At 47.2% G+C, this 12,827-nt stretch overlaps 1 non-coding gene across 1 annotated transcript; it reads right to left on the minus strand.

Annotated features, from left to right (window-relative positions):
* Positions 1 to 6,455: 6,455 nt before the first annotated feature.
* Trnat-cgu lies at positions 6,456 to 6,527 on the minus strand. Its single transcript has one exon. It is a non-coding gene; the product is annotated as a tRNA-Thr (tRNA).
* Between the last annotated feature and the right edge of the window lie 6,300 nt (positions 6,528 to 12,827).

Here is a 12,827-nt window from a genome sequence, read left to right on the forward strand (position 1 = left end):
ATAAGGTGGGAAAAAGCCAAAAACCAGGAAAAAATGGGACTGCGGGAACAAAGAAAAGAAACAAAAAAAATATAAAAAGAGAAAGAGAAAGAAAGCAAAAGCAAAGCCTGAGAGCCAGATGAAGGCAAAGCTGGCGGTAAACGCAAAATAAAGTCATCACAAACATATTAGCAGCTAAAAACACCTGAGCAAATAGATTTATATGCACGATAAAGCACAGAGTAATTTCCCCTAGATCCTGTCAACCAACCCCAACTCCCAGCCATGCCATATAGTACACAGACACACACAAACACACACCCAGCTGCCAACACCCACTCATAGCCACCCCTTAGGCAACGCCTACACGCCTGTTGCCTAAGCCGCAAAGTAGCTGGAGAGCAGCACAAGATAACATCACTTTATTGTAAGAAAGTTAAAACACAAAAATGCAAGCCAGTCCCATCTGTGGTGGAGTGCGTGAGTGTGTGAGTGGGGGTGTGTGGAGCGGCACTAAAATGTAGCACCAAAAAAAAAAGAAGAATAATAGAAAGTTTGGATAGCTGAAGGAACGAAACTGTTGATACCCTTGAATAAGTATAAGAGTAGTTCTTATGGTTGTTATGGGAAAAGGCAGCTGCATATGGCATCTAGATCTTGGAGTGATTAAAACCTTTGAAGAGTTTCAGATTCTAAATTCCCTGCCTGACAAACATCTGGTCATAGACATAATACCCTCCCGCAAGGAAATATGCCAAAAAAAAGAAGCGAAAAAAAAGCAAGAGAAGAACGAAAGAGCGTAAAACTTCTCAATGCCATTTGGCGTTGTTTTACGAGCCATTTCCGTTTTGGATGATGTCGCTGCTGTCGCTGCTCCTTGCTGCTCTCCACGCTTTAGGTGTGAAATTATAAAATTTGTGGCATAATTTTGGATTGTGCCGCCCGGAAGTGGGGCACGCGTGCGTCCACGTAACAAGCACAGACCCGTACGTACCCATGCACCATTTCGCATGCCACAATCTCTGGAGTCTCCAGTGGATGCTGGTGAGTTTACGACTCCCAGCAAGTGCACGTCAGGCAGGACACACACGTAGTGCTTTTATTTTGTACTTAGCAGGACATTTTTATACTCTAGCCAAGGCTGGTGCAGGTCTCAGTTACGATTTGTGGACGCTCTTTTGGGGATTCAAATGTAAGAGAGAAAAACAGATTCTCTGAGAAATTTTATTCTAGGGCAGGAACAATCAGATGGTGCAAAATCTGCACAGTTTTGATCTCCAAAGTATAGAAGACGATAGAAATTATTATTTGAGGCTATTTACTCTGCAGAAGTCTATTGCACTGTGTGAAAACCTTTTAGATGAGGCCTTTGATGAGTAAAGCCTCTTGAGGGAATTACGGAAGCAAAGTAAAAAACATCTTCAGATTTTCCCTTTCAATTTATTAAAACTCTGGAATCCTTTGTGTAAATGGTGCTTGTGCTCCATGTAAGAGGACTTCTATTCAATTTCCCATTTGGCAACTATTTCCCCCAACGGATTGTCGAGTGCATGTGTGGAAATTCGCTAAGGCCAAAATGAGGACAAATTTCACTCAGTTTTACTTCAATTTTTTTCCTGGTTCTGCTGCGTGTGTCGACCAGGGTCGACCCAGGCCATTAGCAGAATGCTTGACAAATAATTAGGGCAAAAACTATTAAGTTGTCCGCCACTGGACGCTGGACGCGCACACACATGACTGATGACGGTCATTGGCAGTGGATGTGGCAGTGAGGATGCGGATGCGGAAGATACGGTTGAGGATGTGGCATCGACTGGAGATGGACACAAATTGACAGTGCTCAACATGCCAGTCAAGTTGGCGGCCAAAGTTCAGGGAAAAACGGCAAAGATTTGTCGCGACATTGCAACTAAAAAAGTTAATTGCAGTTAATGACGACATTAATCACAAGAAAATGAAGCCGGGCGCAATGACAATCAGCACAAAAGCGACAAATGGAGAAAGAGCCGAGGCGACGAGACTGGGAGACAACGAAGAGCACTCCAGCCAGGTCCAGCAGCCAACAGCGTCTATTAACACCGATCCCGGGGGCTGGGTGTGGGACAGGGACAGAGACTGGGACCGGGACTTTACCCACAAGACAATGGGAAAGTTGCGTCAGCTTCAGCCGGAGCGCAACAAGCGGCAACAGGAAGTGAGCGCGTAGTAGGAAAAGCAATTTTACTGCGAGTTTCCTCAAGACAAATAAGTCTGCTGGATCAAAAAGGACTTTCAGGCATGACACAATAGAAATGAATTATAAGCGACAACACAGAGGGAGAGAATAGAGGAAAGAGAGAGAGGGGAAAGCAGAAGGAGAAGCAGTGTCAGCGATAATAATGAAGTAGCATGACTGATGATGCTCTCCCGCTTGGAGTGCAGCAGGAAAAAGCACAACTTTGGGTGGGGGAGTCCGTTCCGATTAGGCGGCAATAAAGGCAGCGACAAGCCAGTAAAATGTTTTCCTTTGTTTTCCCTTTTTTTTCTTGCAGAGTTTCTTTTGTGTATTTATTGCTCGGTGTCTCCTTTTTTGTTATATGGAAATCAAAGAGGCGCCTGTCTCGATGTAATAATGAAAGTGACCCCAGCAAAGGCTCCTCTCATAGTTGGCGTTAATTAAACGAGATGCCTGGCCAACTTTTATTGATTGTGTTGAAGGTTAGTAGATGAAGGAGACGCCCCTTTTTGGTCAGGTAATGAGCTGCACGTTCCCAGGAAGATGACGCACGACCGCACAAGCCACAATCGAGAGAGGGAGAGAGGGAGAGATGCGAGATGCAGCTGGCTGTAGTCGTCTATCTGTGGATCTGGTGGCAGAGTGTCAAAACAAAGGAGTTTGCGGAATTTATGCAACATGAGCATCTATAACTTATCCAATTAAAACTCAATAAACGCTCTGCTCCGTAGCCAAAGCCAGGGCAAATAAATGAAGATGCCAGCAATGCCAGAGGCATGTGGCAACGGGCCCCCCCGAGAGGAAGGAGGAAGCAGGGCCCAAAGGAAGCAGTTCAATAGCATCCAGCATCCTGTCTCTGCCTGTGTGTCCCTCTCTCTATCGTCCTGTGTCTGTCTCTCTGGCTTAACACAGCGATTACAAGTGCCTTCAGCTTGTAATCCACTTTCGGAAATGCACCGAACATTGAACGTTGTAGCCTGACCTCCTGCTCCTCCTCCTCCCACGGCCACCCATTTGAGGCACACTCTCCCAAGGCATGACAGACACAAATTGAAGATGACAAAATGTCTAAACAAGTGAGGGGGTGGCTATGTATGGGGGAGCATATCTAGCGGAATAATCAATAAATTACACACCTGTCTGGCCACAGCAAATTTCTATATGTACTTCGGGAGAGTTATGGCTATGACTTAGGGGATAAGACAGCGAGTTGGGGTGCGGCAGTGGGAGCAGCAGCATTAGAAATATTTTTCCCAAAGATTCCAGCGAGCGTTGGTGGGATCATCGGGAGTAGCAGCCGCATTCCGCAGGTGCCGTCTACAGAAGATGCCAAGGAATGGTTCACAGTGCTGGTCATTATGTACGGCATCGTACACTCCGAGGAGCTGGAGCGGAACCCATCGAAATGGGGTTGGAGGTGGGCTTCCTTACAGTGCAGTTATGCTGCTTGAGCTTTAATATTTCACGCTAGCTGCCTTTTCGATTGTATTTTGCCAGGGCAGGAACCGGCGTGGGAGCTACCTCTGTGTACTTGTCTGGTAATTGCACTGCCCGATGGGCAGGCAGCAGCATCGACTGCTAGGAACACTGGCACATTGCTTGGAATTTTAACGCGTGCTCGGACGAAGACTCAGAGCCAGAGCCAGAGCCAGACCCAGAGCCAGACCCAGGAAGCTAGCTGCTGGCACTGAGTGAGTATTTCTGCGTGCCATTCTGACAGGCAGCAATGTTGGCGGCACTGAATTTTTGATTTATGTGCCTTACTTATGCTTTTACTTAGTTGTCTGCGGCAAACCTGCCTGTGTATGCCTCATGACTGCTACTCCGACTCCGACTCCTGTCGCTGCCCGCACGGGACAGGACTTGCTCCACTCCCACTCCCACTTGGAGGAGTCTTATGGACGAGCCACCAAATTGATGCTAAGTGCTTGGGTGCGCGTGCGAAATGGGTTGGTTGGTTGGCAAGTGGCAGGCTACCGTTTCAGCCTCTGCCTTTCAAAACACACCACACACACACACACACCACACACACTTATTCCCCTACACACTCTTTAGTTGGAGAGACACATATATACACGCATATTAAATACCATCCTTGGAGAGTCATCAGCATTCCTCGAGCGGTTTTTATTTCCGTTTTCATTAGTTGCTTTTTACACACAAGCGACACACACACACACACACACCCACACACACGCGTAATAGCATTAATGTCTCGTTTACTTCTTCCCAGGACTCCTCTCAATGGAGTGCAATGGGCACCCACTCTCTCTCTCTCTCTCGCCCTCTCTCTTACGCGGTCCTTGTGTGTGCGTGTCAATGGCAGCCATTTCTATGTTTGCTCACGTATTCCGCTGTTGACATTCCAGTGGCAGTGCAGCAGCCAGCCAGTCAGCCATCGGCCATTGGCCATTGGCCAACGTCAAAGTGAAAAATGAATTGAGAAATTGTTTGCTATAATTTGCAGCATCAACAGGCGATCACTTGCTGCCCTCTCCCGCTCCCTCTCGCAAATCCTTTCGACTTTGAGACTCACTTATGGCGTGCTGTAGCTGTAGCAAGGCTGCCTCCTGTACACTTGATAAGTGAGACATTGCCGTAGTTCGTTCTCTCTCTCGGCTCTCTCTGGCCTCGAAAGTGCAGAACAAGCTGGGATTTTTGGGCGCTAATCAAATCACGTACTTAGCCAAGTAAAATACATGCGCAAGGACCCAGAAGGCAGCAACACAGCAGCTCAAAAGTGTGCTAGACATTTTGTACACGACAAGGACTCCTAAGGAGGCGCATTAATAGCTTCTCTCCCTCTCTCACACATTCACATTTCCATGTATGTATGTACTTCTATGCCACACCGCACAGCCTTCCTTTTCACATACACACACACACAAGTAAGGGAAAACTTGGATGGCACAAAGGCAAATTACGAGCGCATTTAAACTGGGGCGCGAGTGCTACTTAAATAACTCATTTAGGGTTGCCTTTCCTGATCCCCAAAGAAGGAGGAAGGCAACTTCGCCTTCACTCTCTCTCTCTCTCCCTGTGTGTGTGTGTGTGTGTGTGTGTGTGTGTGTGTGTGCTACCATAAAATCAACAATAAACTTTGTCATCTCAATTTGCTTATTACCAGCAGGCAGCTACAGCTACCCCAAAAACTTTCTTATTAATGGCCACGGCGATTGCAACGTGTCTCTGGGCGTATCTCATTCTCCTTATCCATACATGGAACGATATGTGTGTGAAAACTAAGAACAAACTTTTAATTTTGACGTCATCAAAGCCCTTCCTTTTGGCCTGGACCAAAGGCAAGACAATCCCCTTTCGAAGAACCGCAAAATGGCAGCGCAAAACGACGACGACGAAAGCGGCGGAGAGGTGTGTCCTGTGGCATATCCTTCCTGCGTCTCTGCCATGTCTTGCGGTTAGCTGCACGTCGCAAATTGCAGAATCCATAATTAGTGTCTGTCATGGCGACCCCACACTGCCCCACCCATCACCCAAAGACTCTGCCTGTCCTGTCCCCAACTCATCGTTGAGCATCGCCAGCCAGCCCCCTGGCATCGAATGAGAAGGCGAGAGCTGAGCGCTGCTCTTGAGTGGCCTGCTCTGGCAGTTGCTCTAATTGCAAGTAAATATTTTATGCGGCAAGTCGGTTTTAATTGCCAGCTGAAATAAATACAGAATCATTATAAAATTATTTAAAATGTGTTGCAGTGGGGTGCGCCACGCGAAGCTGCCCCACATTTGTAGTGGCAGCAAGTTTTAATGATGCACCAAGCACTACCCGGCCGAACCATTCGCCCCCCAAAAACCACTCTCATATACTCTCGTATTGCTCGTTTCTGGGGCCGGATGGAGTGCTGCAGAAATCACGCAAATTATCGAAACATGCGCCACAGTACACTTAAACTCCTGGCGGCGACTCTCTGCCCTGCCGCATAAATCTTACCAAAGTCAGGAAAATGCATGAAAAAAAACAAACTTTTGCAGCAGCAAAAAAAATTCTATAAATCTTGAGGTACTCCTCTCGTACTATGGACCAACTTTCCAATGCCGCAAATTGCGAAAACTTCAACGTTATCGTATGAAGTGCGAACATGGGGCAATCGATTGGAAATTGCAGCAGCAGCAGCATCAGCAGGCAGTAACCTAAAAGAAAATGTTGCTGCAGTGTGCGCTAAAACATAATAAAATCATGAGATAATAGTAAAAAATAAAGAAAAAAGATAATACACAAATCGAAAAATTAAGCAAATTCATCACATGCCTCCTGTGAGGGTTGAACTCACGGCCTTTGGTTTACGAGACCAACGCTCTACCACTGAGCTAAAGAGGCACTTAGCAGACGTCTGCTAAAGCACCAACAGAACTCTGTTACGATCGTTTTCGCTAACAGAACTGCAGCCGACCAGCTGGTCGCTAACTGTTAACCAGAATCTGATAAGAAGTACTTTTAATTGGAATTGCAATTAGAGCGTTCTAATGGTTTTCCCTGTACAATCTTGATAAAATGTAGGTAGATGTCGTTTAATGTCATCTACTTCTTGGCCAAATGAGGCATGCAAGCGGAATCTATTGCCTGATTCATTGTTTTTCCTGGCTTTGACAGAAATTATGGCCGAGCAGTGAGCGCGCAAAGTTTTTTCCCCGCACAAAAACTGCCAAATGCAATTTACTTGATAGGATCAAAATCTTTGGGCAATTCTATCCGTGCTTGCCCCCTCCTTTTGCGCTGACTTTCGCTGTCTCTGTCTGCGACTTTGGGCTGTCGTCGCGCCATCTCTTTCGCGTTGCAAACTTTCCTTCTCTTTCGCACTGTCTGTCTGCATGTAAAGTGACTTTCTGGCTGGGGGAATTTAACGATTTAAATGCGATTTACGGCGCTAATTCGTTGTGGCAGTGGCAACCAGAGCAAGTCGTCGGCTGGGATTGGGATCCCAGCGAGGCAATCGAATGTTGGTCCTGCTTGCTGGTCCGCCTGCTCCAGCTCCAGCTCCTGCTCCTTGCTGTCTGGCTGCCTTATAAACCATGGCGTACTTTTCAGCATCATTTGATTCTGGGCGCATTTATCATAATGGTCTCGGCCCACCCCAACCAACCGCACAATGGCAGCGAATGCAATTTTGAGCTGAAAAGTTTGCAATCGGATTTCAATGTTGTTGGTTTGAAGCGAGCGGGTCACTCATTTGTTTGGGTATTAGGTCCAATTATGGCAGTTATGCAGATCTTTCCCACAATAGGGTAACTAATTTGTTAGGCGATACTGAATGGCCCTTCGCTCTAACATACGCATCTTCAAGAGACATGTGAGTAAATACGGCACAACATCGTATGAAGTTCCATTCGGTGGAATACAATTTAAGTTATTTGGATTTTCATCTACTTGAAATTGATTTCCATTGTACGGCGTGCGCCATTGTGCCGGAGCTCTAGTCATTCTCCTGTCTCCCTCTCTCTCTCTTATTTCTGTCTGATAATCTTTTTGATTTCTCAACTATTTCTAATGCGATTGCTGCCGTGCATTATGCCCGGGCCAACAATTGGTTTTGTCGTGCTCCACCTCGCAGTCGTTCACCCGTTCACCCCTGTTCCCCCCGCATTTACCCATTGTCATCGTCATCGTATTCTTGTGCCACCTTATTTGGTTCAATGGCGCTGCTTGTCTGCGACCCTCGAGTGCACTCATCGGTGCTTGAGCTTCTCATCTATGAGCTCTGCCGCTGCCACAGCCACAGCCACATTCACAGACACAGACACAGAGAGACACACAGGCCACAGGCATTGCCCTGGTGCTGAGTCCCAGTCTTAGACCCACTCAGAGGTTTTCAGCCAGTCCTGAGTTCTGGCAATGTCGTCAATGCACTGCCTGCTTATAATGGTAGGCAAATTTCGTTATCAACTGCATTTAATGCGAGTGTCTATCTCCATCCTCCATCCAACCTCCATCCGCCGTACTCCATGTGCGATTATTCAACTCTAATGGCTTGATAAATGTGATTTTGAAATTGAGCCTGGTGCACTGAATTTAATTGAATCGGCACGAGGATGTCGGAGCTATCAGCGAGCATATATCAACCCATCAACGCTGCCAGATCTACAGCTGACTAATTGGCAACTAATTGAGAGCGTGTTAATATCGCAAACCCAAGACACACTTCCAATTCAGATACACATTACACCCAGGCAGACGCGTAGGACTCTCGAATGATGGTCATTCGGCCCAACACCGATACTGAGGCTGATACTTTGTCTGATTTATGGGCCACCGCGATGCGACTTGTGGTTTGTACCGCTCTTTATTTTTGTGGCTGACAGCGAACTAAGTGCGAATCATTTATGGACTGCCGCTCGGAAACTCGCAGCGAAAACTTTTAATAATAATTTGCAAATAAATAACAACCAAGTTGGCGTCCATTAGGTTGGGGGAACCAATTGCTCTGGCTGTTGCTTCTGCTCCGTCTGCTCCTTCTGCTGCTGTTGTTGTTTGGTGGTACATTAAGAACTCATTGGCATAAATTGCAATTTAATGTCTGGCATTTTGGCCTCCACAACATCTTTAAATTTACCCGGATGCCAGCCGCCATTGCCAAATAGTTGAAGTCTCCCGTCTCCCGTCGCCCGTCTCCCGACTCCTTTTTGCCTTTCGTTTGATATGTATTGCTGCTGCCACAATGGCCACAATTCACACTGAGGCATGAGGCATGAGGAGTAAGAGGAGCAGCTGGTGCTGCATTACGCATACGCCCCATTGGCTGGGAGGCAGGCAGGCAGCCAGACAGCATAGCATACTTACCAGCGTAGCCGCCGCCATTTTATAGCTTCGCACTTGTGTGTTTATGGATTCGCACCTTAATTTGCCTGTTGTCTGATTTTCCCAACCGTTCCTACTACTCCTCTCCCTTCCCCTGCTGGCTGCCCTACCCTCCAGCTATTCGACTACTGAATTAATGTGCTTATATTTCAGAGAAAATGCTCGCTGGATCTGTGTGGATGGTCCATTCTTTGGCTGGTTGGTTGGTTGGTTCGTTGGTTGGTTGGTTGGTTGGTTCGCATTCGCCTTTCAGTTTGTCATTTATTTCGGTGCTTCTGTGTTTAAATTCCCTTTGATTGTTCTCTGTTCTCGCACTTTAATTAAAGCCCGGCTCCTCTCCGCTCTTCTCTGAGTTAATTACGCTGAGAATGAACGAATGGTTGGTCCACCCCGCCCCACCCATTCGAAAATATTTTCAGCTCGTTAATATGGTGGCGGGGCCATGGGGCCATGTTCCAAGGCACAAATGAAAGCGAGGAGGAAATTTGTTAAATTCAATGGCGGCAAGTGCATAAAAATGGCAGCCAGCCAAGTGCAGTGGCAGTACAGTGCCGCGAGGTGGACGGGGTAATGACCGACTGTCCTGCATCTTAACGCACTTTTTCTCTCGCCACCAGACCCCACCCCACCCCGTTGCCGTGGTAGAAGCCACCACCAGCCCTCCATCCGTCCCTGCCCCATAATTGTGTATGTAATTGTAAACGCTGAATTAAACAAGCGTCATTAAAATGTAATTAATTGTAATTTACGTTCACGTTCCGCTGCCTCTCTCACGTCGCAAGGTGTTGGCGGGTGGTGGCGGTTCGCTGCTGCTGCTGTGAGTTTTTTAAGATCACTGCACAGTGCGTGCAATAAAAATACAGCCTGGCTTAATGACCATTTCATTGGATTCCCTCTCTCTGGAATGGTGGCTCTCGAAGGCTACTGGCATGGGATTCCCATTCCCATTCGCATTCAGTTTCAGATTGGTAACATTTTCGCATGCCTCATGCTAATTAATTGAATTGCAATTGATATGAAAAGTTAATTTACATGTGTACTGGTTAATTTGATTAAGGCCACACCGCATGGCCGTGATTTATGCTTCCATATGGAAAACAACAAAAACCAAACAGACAGACAGGCAGGCCAAGCGGCGTATACGCAATCAATTGAGCGGCAAAACACTTGGTCGAACTCAATTATAAGCGAAAGATGGAGGAGGAGGAGCCGACCGACCTGATCCTCCAGCTTAATGAGCCCCAGAGTCTCGTGAAAATTGATGTGAAAACATTTGCATTTGCATAAATAGCGAGAGCAGCAGGCAAACAAAATAATTAAACGGGCAATGGCAAATGGTAGGATTCCTTATTCGTTATTCGGTGGGGTCGGCGGCGACCTCAAGAAAAATGGCGCGTTTACATGCAAATTATGCCAACTCCAGAGTGAGCTCGGCAATAAAATGTGTGCCCTGTGCTGTGGAGTGCAATGGAGTAGGAGGTGGAGCTGGCGCTGGCGCTGCTTTTGGATCGGCTGCATAAATATTTACATGTGGCAGCAGTGCCGCTGACATTCCGGGGCGGCATTTGCATATTTTAATTATAAGTGCAGCAGTAGGAGTGGCAGCAAAAGGAAGCAACAGCAGCGCATTTGTCATTTTCATAAGCGGACAAGCTGAAAGACTGAGGCGCCAGCAGAAGAGAGAGAGACTCAACAGCTCCAGCGCCAGCGCCAGCGCCAGCTCCAGCTCATGCTCCTTGCTTACTCACATACTTGGCCATAGTTCAATGAGCAGTGCAATGTCCCTTTGCCTTTGCAAGGACCTTCGATGCAGCGTCAGGCCACCCAACCCAACCCAACCCTCCCCTCAGATATACGCTCGTTCGTACATAAGTTTCTATATAAAGTATACGCTGGCATTTATCTATGTAGAACTTTCGTGTTGGTGCTTTGGCTTCGGGGGCCAGTCCGATTTGGTTGAGCTGCTTGCTGAACTCTAAAAGAAATCCAAAGCAAGTTTTGTGGAAGAGTTGGCCAGTCCTTGCCGCTCGCCGTGGAAGGGTATACGTGATTCGCTTTTATGGCGAGATAATCCAGTTTATTTTTTACTTTTCCTATTTAATTTTGTTGCAGCTGCTCATGCCAGTGCTGCTGCTGCACCCACTCCCGCTGTTTGCTTGAAGGATAACGCGTGCAATGACATGAAGCAAGGGAGCAACAGGAAGACATGAGGGCAGGGGATCCGGCTGCGCGCGAAAACTCCCTCGTATTAGTTTCATCTTGAGCTGTTACTTTCGCCATTTATTTAGATTTCCACGTTGTAGCTGCCTTGCTGCCGTTGCTCCTGCGGACGCTGTTTTTTTCCCCCGCATCAAGTTTAATTGACTGTGGCTAAGTTCTGCTCTCGCACATCCTTCCAGCGCTGTTCGCTGGCTGAAACTTTCACTCAACTTTGAGCAACAGAAAAAGCAAAAGACGAAGGTAGAGTAGGGCAGAGTCTGAGGATTGCGTTTGGGGGTTTCCTGGGGGGTGTCTGTGTGGGTTGGGTTGGGTTGGTAATCCGTAAATAGCATTACTGCTTGGACAGAAAGCAGCTCGCTCAAAAGGTGCAATCAGGCATTTTCATAATCGCATAAAATGTTTCTCATACAATGATTCCAATGCACAGATTCAGATACACACGCACACTAGCACATATTTAGAGGGAATCAAAGACTCAGACACTCCCCGTCTTTCTCTTTCATTCTGTGCCTTGCAGTTATCAAACAAAAATTGCACAAGCACAATTGAATTTGTTCGGAAAAGGATTTAACATACCATTCCGGTGCTGGGACCAACAAAAACCCACTGAAGCGCACCACTACAGAGGGACATTGATGGGGGGACTGGTGGGGCATGCAAATAGCAAGGAAACAGGACACAAGACACGGCACACGGAACACGGCTGCACCTTATGAGACAAGAGCGAGCGAGGACAGACGAAGCGAACAAAGCTAAGTCGCTTACAGCGCTTCAGCCAGAAGAGGTGCACACTCCCTCACTCTCTCCCACTCTCTCTCTACATCGCAGATGATGCTCAATATGCTCGAATGCCGCTTGCATTTGGGGGCGAAAGACAATGGGCAATAGATAAGAGAGGACTGTGGACTGTGGACTGCGGGAGTCTCGAGTATGGAGTGGCGGGCAGGCCAAGTCAACCATTCCATTCCGTTTCGGGCTACGCAATTTGCTGCTCGATTGTCTTGCCATCGAGCAGCGTCGGGGGCGCTGGCACTCGCTGTCTATCGTTCGGGAGGACCCTTGAGCAGCACCATAATTCAATTGATTCTTGGCAACATTATACACAAATGGCCATTATGTTTATCGTTGCCAATAATGATGACGATGACGATGACGACTATGACGATGATGATAATGATGCAAAGGAGGCTGGAGCCAGGCCACCTGTTATCCTGTTAGCCAGCATTTCAATAGCACTGCACTCGGCTTTCTAGGCAAATGAGCTCTACAGGATTACGATTTGAGTTCAAGTGACTTGTCATCGAAGTCACAAAAAAAACCCTGAAATAAAATACGAGCTGAATAGCAAAAACACACACGAATGTAGCTCAGAGAGATACATAGATGCTGAGCAGCATCTTGGCCTTGCCTTGCCTCCCTCTGTGGCTGCTGTCGAAAAGAGCAGACTCCGGAGGAGGCCTCGACCCATATCCGAGTGTGTAGGTTGGCCACAGTACGGATTCCGATTGCACTGAACCACAAATTTGCAATTAATTATTCGATTGAAACTGAAATGAGATACAAATGATTCGTTGATGATGTTGTCTCTGGTGTGGCAGGAGAGAG

This window comes from Drosophila subobscura, chromosome O (genome assembly GCF_008121235.1).
Source record: "Drosophila subobscura isolate 14011-0131.10 chromosome O, UCBerk_Dsub_1.0, whole genome shotgun sequence".
NCBI lineage: Eukaryota > Metazoa > Arthropoda > Insecta > Diptera > Drosophilidae > Drosophila > Drosophila subobscura.